Below are 9,990 nucleotides of genomic sequence, written 5' to 3' on the forward strand. Positions count from 1 at the left end.
CTCCTGCAACCACGCCCCATTGAGTGATGTAACACGATGCGACCACGCCCACCCCTGAGCTCTTCCTCTGGGCCCTTGACCCCCATCCCACGCTTCGACTTTCGCTTCCGGGTCGGGGCTAGTGGAGGCGGCGGCGGGAAAATCTGAGCCCTAATAATGTATTAAAGCTTTCGTGACTGCATAAAATTACTCATTGTTTTTTTCGGTAAAGTCACGTATGTAGAAATACAATAAAATTATATTAAAACAATCACGACGTTTCGATCACAACGCAAGCAATCTTCATCAGGTGTCAAGAACAAATCATGGAGGTAAATACAACAAAAAGATGAGAGACGAGAATTCAACAAACCTGAAAAAACATTACGTGAAGCACATCCAGTCAGGCCAACAACACAGACACTTCCTGGCAGACCACGAATTTCAGAAGAGTGTTAAATTTCGTGTTCAACCTTTGGATTGCATATACCAGCATAGATAGAATGAAAAATACGAGGTACACGGTCAGTAGAAATACGTATACAAGTCCACCAAGAGGTAAGGAGGGAGGAAAGACGGACAGGGAGGCAGAGAGAGAGGGGGGGGCGGAGGGATGAACAGAAGCTTAAATAGGAAATACGGTTGGAGGGGGGGAGGCGCCAGAGCGAGAGCGGCAGCTCAAACGTCCATCTTACACATACAAAACGGCAGCTCAAAAAAGGACCACCTCTTGTAAATACAAAACGGCAGCTCAAAAAATGACCACCTCTTGTGAATACAAAACGGCAGCTCAAAAAGGGCACATCTTACACTTAATTACAACGGTAACTTCCCCGTAGAAGTGTGATAATAAAGTAATAAAGCTTTTGTGACTTCATAAAATTACTCATTGTTTTTTTGGGTAAAGTCACGTATGTAGAAATACAATAAAATTATATTAAAACAAAAAACAATCACGACGTTTCGATCACAACGCAGCGATCTTCATCAGGTGTCAAGAACAAATCATGGAGGTAAATACAACAAAAAGATGAGAGACGAGAATTCAACAAACCTGAAAAAACATTACGTGAAGCACATCCAGTCAGGCCAACAACACAGACACTTCCTGGGGGACCACGAATTTCGGAAGAGTGTTAAATTTCGTGTTCAACCTTTGGAGTGCACATACCAGCATAGAATGAAAAATACGAGTTACACGGTCAGTAGAAATACATATACAAGTCTACCAAGAGGTAAGGAGGGAGGAAAGACGGACAGGGAGGCAGAGAGAGGGGGGGGGAGCCGGAGGGATGAACAGAAGCTTAAATAGGAAATACGGTTGGAGGGGGGGAGGGGCCAGAGCGAGAGCAACAGCTCAAACACGCACATCTTACACATACAAAACGGCAGCTCACGAAATTTAACACTTCTGAAATGTGTGGTGGGTGGGTGGATGAGCGGATGGGTGGATAAGTTGGTGGTTGGGTGAGTGGGTGAGTGTGGGCGGATGGATGAGTGGGTGAGTTGGTAGATGAGTGGGTGGGTGGATGAACGTATGGGTGGATGAGTGGGTGGGTGGGAGGGTGGATGAGCGGATGGGTGGATGAGTGTGTGGGTGGGTGGTTGGGTGAGTGGGTGAGTGTGGGTGGATGGATGAGTGGTTGAGTTGGTAGATGAGTGGGTGGGTGGATGAGTGGATGGGTGGATGAGTGTGTGGTTGGGTGAGTGGGTGAGTGTGGGTGGGTGGCTGAGTGGGTGGCTGAGTGCTCCCCTCTATCGCCCCCCCCCCTCCTCCCGCCAGGTCACCGTGCCCGCCCCCACAAGCCTCGGCAATGGCGCGCGGCGGTGGAGTGGGACAGCGACCTGGAGAACACCCCACCGCTGAGGACGCGGGGGGAGGGGCCACCCCCTCCGGCCCCGCTACACTTTCATGAGTCGTGCCACTCATGAAAGTGTAGCGACGACATTGACACACTCCTCCCGATGTGGCGCTTTATTGAAGACCCGTTCACTTGACATCGCGAACATTCCCGTGGCCACCGGTCCCTTCAAACCCACAGCTGACTCCCCCTGTCATTACCTCCCGTGGCCACCGGTCCCTTCGCACTCACAGCTGACTCCCCCTGTCATTACCTCCCGTGGCCACCGGTCTCTTCACACCCACAGCTGACTCCCCCTGTCATTTCCTCCCATGGCCACCGGTCCCTTCACACTAACAGCTGACTCCCCCTGTCATTACCTCCCGTGGCCACCGGTCCCTTCACACTCACAGCTGACTCCCCCTGTCATTACCTCCCGTGGCCACCGGTCCCTTCACACTCACAGCTGACTCCCCTGTCATTACCTCCCGTGGCCACCGGTCCCTTCACACTCACAGCTGACTCCCCTTGTCATTACCTCTCATGGCCACCGGTCCCTTCACACTCACAGCTGACTCCCCCTGTCATTACCTCCCGTGGCCACCGGTCCCTTCACTCACAGCTGACTCCCCCTGTCATTACCTCCCGTGGCCACCGGTCCCTTCACTCACAGCTGACTCCCCCTGTCATTACCTCCCGTGGCCACCGGTCCCTTCACACTCACAGCTGACTCCCCCTGTCATTACCTCCCGTGGCCACCGGTCCCTTCACTCACAGCTGACTCCCCCTGTCATTACCTCCCGTGGCCACTGGTCCACTCACACAGCTGACTCCCCCTGTCATTACCTCCCGTGGCCACTGGTCCACTCACACTCACAGCTGACTCCCCCTGTCATTTCCTCCTGTGGCCACCGGTCCCTTCACACTCACAGCTGACTCCCCCTGTCATTTCCTCCCGTGGCCACCAGTCCCTTCAAACTCACAGCTGACTCCCCCTGTCATTACCTCCCGTGGCCACCGGTCCCTTCACACTCACAGCTGACTCCCCCTGTCATTACCTCCCGTGGCCACCAGTCCCTTCACACTCACAGCTGACTCCCCCTGTCATTACCTCCCGTGGCCACCGGTCCCTTCACACTCACAGCTGACTCCCCCTGTCATTACCTCCCGTGGCCAGCGGTCCCTTCACTCACAGCTGACTCCCCCTGTCATTACCTCCGTGGCCACCGGTCCCTTCACACTCACAGCTGACTCCCCCTGTCATTATATCCCGTGGCCACCGGTCCCTTCACACTCACAGCTGACTCCCCCTGTCATTACCTCCCGTGGCCACCGGTCCCTTCACACTCACAGCTGACTCCCCCTGTCATTACCTCCCGTGGCCACCAGTCCCTTCACACTCACAGCTGACTCCCCCTGTCATTACCTCCCGTGGCCACCGGTCCCTTCACTCACAGTTGACTCCCCCTGTCATTACCTCCCGTGGCCACCGGTCCCTTCACACTCGCAGCTGACTCCCCCTGTCATTACCTCCCGTGGCCACCGGTCCCTTCACACCCACAGCTGACTCCCCCTGTCATTACCTCCCGTGGCCACCGGTCCCTTCACACTCACAGCTGACTCCCCCTGTCATTACCTCCCATGGCCACCGGTCCCTTCACACTCACAGCTGACTCCCCCTGTCATTACCGCCTGTGGCCACCGGTCCCTTCACACTCACAGCTGACTCCCCCTGTCATTACCTCCCGTGGCCACCGGTCCCTTCGCACTCACAGCTGACTCCCCCTGTCATTACCTCCCGTGGCCACCGGTCCCTTCACACTCACAGCTGACTCCCCCTGTCATTACCTCCCGTGGCCACCGGTCCCTTCACTCACAGCTGACTCCCCTGTCATTACAAAAGTGTAGAGGTGTTAACTGCGCGCTGTTGCGTAACCTGCGTTGCCACCAGGGCGGTGCAGCATTACCCCTGGGTACAACGGTTGGGGTCAGTCGAGGTGAAACGGATCGTGGCCAGGGTTTTGGGGCGAACCAATCAGACAGTTCCACGTGGGAATGTGTGATTGGTTCTGCCTGGCCACGAAGGGGTATAAGACGGGTGACCCAACGGACCTCGTGAGTTCTCTCCCTGCACGAAGACAGAAGACTGGGCTGAAGCCTAGCTAGGACCCTTGACCAGCCTCCCAGCCCTTCTAAGGGCTAAGGCTCGGCATACCCAGTGGTCAGGACCCACCGGGCCAGCGGTGGGTCAGATAGCCTCCCCTAGGTCCTAGCCGGAGGACTAGGATAGCGGTAGACGTGTGAGTCCCGCCAAGTCCGGAGGTTGTACCTCCTTAGGTATCAAGGAGGTTAGCGGTAGACGTGTGAGTCCCGCCAGGTCCGGAGGCTGTACCTCCCTAGGGTATCGGGTGAGGGGACCGAATATCCCTCTGTGTGTTAAGCGTTGTATAAGGAAATAATACAATAAACAGTGTGCCTCCTAAAGAAGTCTGCTCGTCCTTACAACACTACAAAAGTATGGAAAAAGGTGCTTCATACCCTTTCTGGCAATAAAACAGCAGGTGTTCAAACGGCAAATATAAACCGTTTCACTACAAGGAATCAAGTTACTGTCATTAATAAAAATACGGAGCGTGTTTTTGCTTCCATGTCCACCACAAGCGTCGTGCGTGTGGTTAGTCACGATTCCCCTGCAAAGGGCCTTAGTGCGGAGTCCCGTTGTTTTATTGCCAGGAAGGGGTCAAAAACCTCTCATTTCCTCATACAGCGGTTGGGTTCACAAAGCCCCCGGGTCACGCTGTGTGGTTCCCAATGCCCGGGTTCGTAACGGCCGGGTTCATAGTGGTCGGGTTAATCACGGCCGAGGTTCGTAATGGCCGGGCTCACGGTGGCCGTGTCACGCTGTGTGGTTCATAGCGGCCTCCTACACCGCCACCTCTTCTGCCTCCACCACCACCACCTTCACCTCTTCTCTGTCGCCCACAGCACAACCTCGTTACACGTAGGAGGAGCAGGAAGACCGCAGCAGCGACGACTCAACGGATTCATCGATGCCTCCGCCGCCGCCGCCACCACCTCCTCGAAGCAAGAACCCCGCTCAGCCAAGATCTGGGTGACGAGGCGGTGGAGGAGGAGGCGGCAAGACGTCGGTCAGCGCCAGGATCGAGCGCAAGTGAAGGAATCCACGGTGGGGGTGGCAGCGTGCCACTGATCTCGTAGTGCCTGGGTTCGAGCCCTGTGTCTGAGTCTCTCTCTCTCCGAGTCTCTCTCAGAGGGGGTGTCGCTTGTTGATCTGTAGCCAAAACGTTTTGTGTTCAAATAAAATCGTCTTTAAACGTATAAACTCATGTTTTTATTTTCTTCTTCAAGCCACCGACAATCAACAACGGTAAGCCAAGGGACTGCACAAACAAGACAAAGATCCCCCGTGTAGCCTCTAGCAGGCTATAGGGCCAAGTGCCGTTAGTAGTAGCAAGTAGCAGCACCTACACACAGACAATGATCCCCCGTGTAGCCTCTAGCAGGCTGTAGGGGCAAGTGCTGTTAGTAGCAAGTAGCAGCACCTACACACAGAAAAAGATCCCCCATGTAGCCTCTAGCAGGCTGAAGGGACAAGTGCTGTTAGTAGTGAGTAGCAGCACCTACATACAGACAAAGATCCCCCATGTAGCCTCTAGCAGGCTGTAGGGACAAGTGGTGTTAGTAATAGCGAGTAGCAGCAACTACACGCAGACAAAGATCCCCCGTGTAGCCTCTAGCAGGCTGTAGAGGCAAGAGCTATTTGCGAGTAGCAGCACCTATACACGGACAAAGATCCCCCGTGTAGCCTCTAGCAGGCTGTAGGGACAAGTGCTGTTAGTAGTGAGTAGCAGCACCTATACACAGACAAAGATCCCCGGTGTAGCCTCTACACACACAGTGTGCTAACCACTGCACCACCGCTCCCCACACACACACAGTGCGCTAACCACTGCACCACCGCTCCCCACACACAGTGCGCTAACCACTGCACCACCACTGCCCACACACTCACCAGACAGAGACCCACAGACTCAGCACACAGACCCACAGACTTACCACACACAGATCCACAGATTCACCACACAGAGACCCACAGACTCACCAGAGACCCACAGACTCACCACACAGAGACCCACAGACTCACCACACAGAGACCCACAGACTCACCACAGAGAGACCCACAGATTCACCACACAGAGACCCACAGACTCACCAGACAGAGACCCACAGACTCACCACACAGAGACCCACAGACTCACCACACAGAGACCCACAGACTCACCACACAGAGACGCACAGACTCACCACACAGAGACCCACAGACTCACCACACAGACCCACAGACTCACCACACAGAGACCCACAGATTCTAGATTTAAAGCTTTCGTGACTGCAAGGATCCATACTCTTTGGTTCTATTGGGTAAAGTCACATAGGTAAAATATAAAAAAACAAAAATAACGATTCGGCCACAACACAAGCGGCCTTCATCAGGTGAAGGGACGAGACTGTTTGGAGGACAGCGCTGGAGAGATAAAAAGCCACGCTCAGATCACGACCTTTAAGCTGTGTGAGAAGAAACAAAGCGCCTTGACAAAGGAATTATCATGTAATTTTGCATTGAAATGGCTGAGTGATTAGCTTGTGACTGGTCACAGAAATGGCTATGTTAAAGTTAAAGCATACACATCCGCAAAGGCACCCCTTGACAAAGGAATTAGCATAGAATTTAGCATTGAAATAGCTAAGTTAAAGTATACACATCCGCAGAGGCACCCCTTGACAAAAGAATTAGCATAGAATTTAGCATTGAAATAGCTGAGTGATTAGCTTGTAACTGGTCACAGAAATAGCTATGTTAAAGTCAGAGCATATACATTCACCGAGGCACCTAGTACAAATCACACAGGAGAATTTAGCGAAACACAACCACGCTCAGACCGCGGACCTTTAAGCTGTGTGCGAGCAAACAAGGTGTCCTGACAAAGAAATTAGCATAAACATTAGCATTTGATTGGCCGATTATAGAAAAGAGGTGGTGTACGTGCCGGTGGACTTGCCGTTTGGCGCGGGGGGGGGGGGGGGTAGATTACATATTGATGGTGTGAAAAGGGAATTTATAAGAGCTGCGAAAGTTTGGGGTACTACTACTTGAAAAATATACTGTACCATTGAAATTAGTTTAATGTTTTGTTCGATTTAGATCTTTCCAATGGTTGCTTAATTCTCCTGTTTGATTTGTACTAGGTGCCTCGGTGAATGTATATGCTCTGACTTTAACATAGCTATTTCTGCGACCAGTTACAAGCTAATCACTCAGCTATTGCAATGCTAAATTCTATGCTAATTCCTTTGTCAAGGGGTGCCTTTGCGGATGTGTATGCTTTAACTTTAACATAGCCATTTCTGTGACCAGTCACAAGCTAATCACTCAGCCATTTTAATGCTAAATTATATGCTAATTCCTTTGTCAAGGCGCTTTGTTTCTTCTCACACAGCTTAAAGGTCGTGATCTGAGCGTGGCTTTTTTCACTCCAGTGCTGTCCTCCAGACAGTCTCGTCCCTTCACCTGATGAAGGCCGCTTGTGTTATGGCCGAAACGTCGTGATTTTTGTTATTTTATTTTTTTACCTACTTGACTTTACCCAATAGAACCAAAGAGTACCCACAGACTCACCACACAGAGACCCACAGACTCACCACACAGAGACGCACAGACTCACCACACAGAGACCCACAGACTCACCACACAGAGACCCACAGACTCAGCACACAGAGACCCACAGACTCACCACACAGACACCCAGACTCACCACACAGAGACCCACAGACTCATCACACAGAGACCCACAGACTCACCACACAGAGACCCACAGACTCACCACACAGAGACCCACAGACGCACCACACAGAGACCCACAGACGCACCACACAGAGACCCACAGACTCACCACACAGAGACCCACAGACTCACCACACAGAGACCCACAGTCTCACCACACAGAGACCCACAAACTCACCACACAGAGACCCATAGACTCACTACACAGAGACCCATAGACTCATCACACAGAGACCCACAGACTCACCACACAGAGACCCACAGATTCACCACACAGAGACCCACAGACTCACCAAACAGAGACCCACAGACTCACCACACAGAGACCCACAGACTCACCACACAGAGACCCATAGACTCATCACACAGAGACCTACAGACTCACCACACAGAGACCCACAGATTCATCACACAGAGACCCACAGACTCACCACAAAGAGATCCATAGACCCACAGACTCACCACACGGAGACCCACTGATTCACCACAGAAACCCACAGACTCACCACACAGAGACCCACAGACTCACCACACAGAGACCCACAGACTCATCACACAGAGACAAATAGACTCATCACACAGAGACCCATAGACTCACCACACAGAGACCCACAGACTCATCACACAGAGACACATAGACTCATCACAAAGAGACCCATAGACTCACCACACAGAGACCCACTGACTCACCACTGAGACCCACCACACAGGGACCCATAGACTCACCACACAGAGACCCACAGACTCACCACACAGAGACCCACAGTCTCACCACACAGAGACCTACACTCACCACACAGAGACCCACAGACTCACCCCACAGAGACCCACAGTCTCACCACACAGAGACCCACAGACTCACCACACAGACACCCACAGACTCACCACAAAGAGATCCATAGACTCACCACACAGAGACTCACAGACTCACCACACGGAGACCCACTGACTCACCACAGAAACTCACAGACTCACCACACAGAGACCCACAGACTCACCACACAGAGACCCACAGACTCACCACACAGAGACCCATAGACTCATCACACAGAGACCCACAGAGTCACCACACAGAGACCCAAGGACTCACCACACAGAGTCCCACAGACTCACCACACAGAGACCGACAGACTCACCACACAGAGACCCACAGACTCACCCCACAGAGACCCAGTCTCACCCCACAGAGACCCAGTCTCACCACACAGAGACCTACAGACTCACCACACAGAGACCCACAGACTCACCACACAGACACCCACAGACTCACAACAAAGAGATCCATAGACTCACCACACAGAGACCCACAGACTCACCACACAGAGACGCACAGACTCATCACACAGAGACACATAGACCGTATCGCTTTTTTAATATACACACTTTCATTTGGCCTTTTTATTTTTATTTTATTTTCCCTTAGTCCCTTTTATTTTTTATTTTTACTCACGGTGAAACTCGAGCGAAAATCCGCCTCGATCGACCCAGGAGTTGCACACAAGTTAGCAGCAGCAGCAACAGCAACGACGCGCGCGCAGGTGAGCTGTGGCCGCCTATCATCATGGCACAGCACACCAGGTTGGAGAGCCTCACGAGGCGGAATGGGGTCGTCGTTTTTCCGCCGACGGAGGTCGCCGTCGACGCCGTCGCCGCCGCGGTGGCGACGGGCGTGGGCCACGCCAACGTCCTCGCCGCCCAGCGCCAAAACCGCGGCGTCACCATCTACGTGGCGGAGGAGGCGATGGTGGCGAGCCTCGTGGAGACGGGGCTCACTGTCGGGGACCTGTTCCTGCCGTGCACGCCGCTCTCCACGCCCGCCGTCCGCGTGGTGCTCTCGGGAGCGCCGCCGTTCCTGAGCAGCGAAGTCCTGCGCAAGGATCTGCAGCGCTTCGGGACGGCGGTGTCTAGGATCGCCATGCTCCCTCTACGGACGAGGGACCCCAGGTTGGCGCATGTGATGTCGCTCCAGCGCCAAACGTTCATGGTCTTAACGGGAGGCAACACAGAACTGGACGTTACCCTTAAATACACAATCGATGGGTGCGTCTATACTGTGAACGCCTCGACAGCTGCACTTCGGTGCTTCGGGTGTGGGGCTACCGGCCACACCCGGAGGCACTGCACGGACAAGAAAAACGAGGACGCTGCCGCCGCGCCACCCGCGGCCGCGGGCGCAGAGCAGGCACCACGACAGTAGTAGCAGCAACAACAGCTGCAGCAGCGGCAGCAGCAGCAGCCGCAGCTGCAGCAGCGGCAGCAGCGGCAGCAGCAGCAGCGGCAGCAGCAGCAGCTGCAGGAGCGGCAGGA

The 9,990-nt window shown here is 53.6% G+C and overlaps 1 long non-coding RNA gene across 1 annotated transcript; it reads left to right on the top strand.

The window, feature by feature from the left end:
* The first annotated feature begins 3,121 nt into the window (after nucleotides 1-3,121).
* Nucleotides 3,122-5,163, top strand: LOC142922926 (uncharacterized). Its single transcript, XR_012940427.1, has 2 exons — nucleotides 3,122-4,335; nucleotides 4,806-5,163. It is a non-coding gene; the product is annotated as an uncharacterized LOC142922926 (long non-coding RNA).
* The last annotated feature ends 4,827 nt before the right edge of the window (nucleotides 5,164-9,990 follow it).

The sequence above is a fragment of the Petromyzon marinus genome, unplaced genomic scaffold, assembly GCF_048934315.1.
Source record: "Petromyzon marinus isolate PM22_M1 ecotype Great Lakes invasive population unplaced genomic scaffold, UKy_Petmar_22M1.pri1.0 PM_Scaffold_22, whole genome shotgun sequence".
Lineage (NCBI taxonomy): Eukaryota > Metazoa > Chordata > Hyperoartia > Petromyzontiformes > Petromyzontidae > Petromyzon > Petromyzon marinus.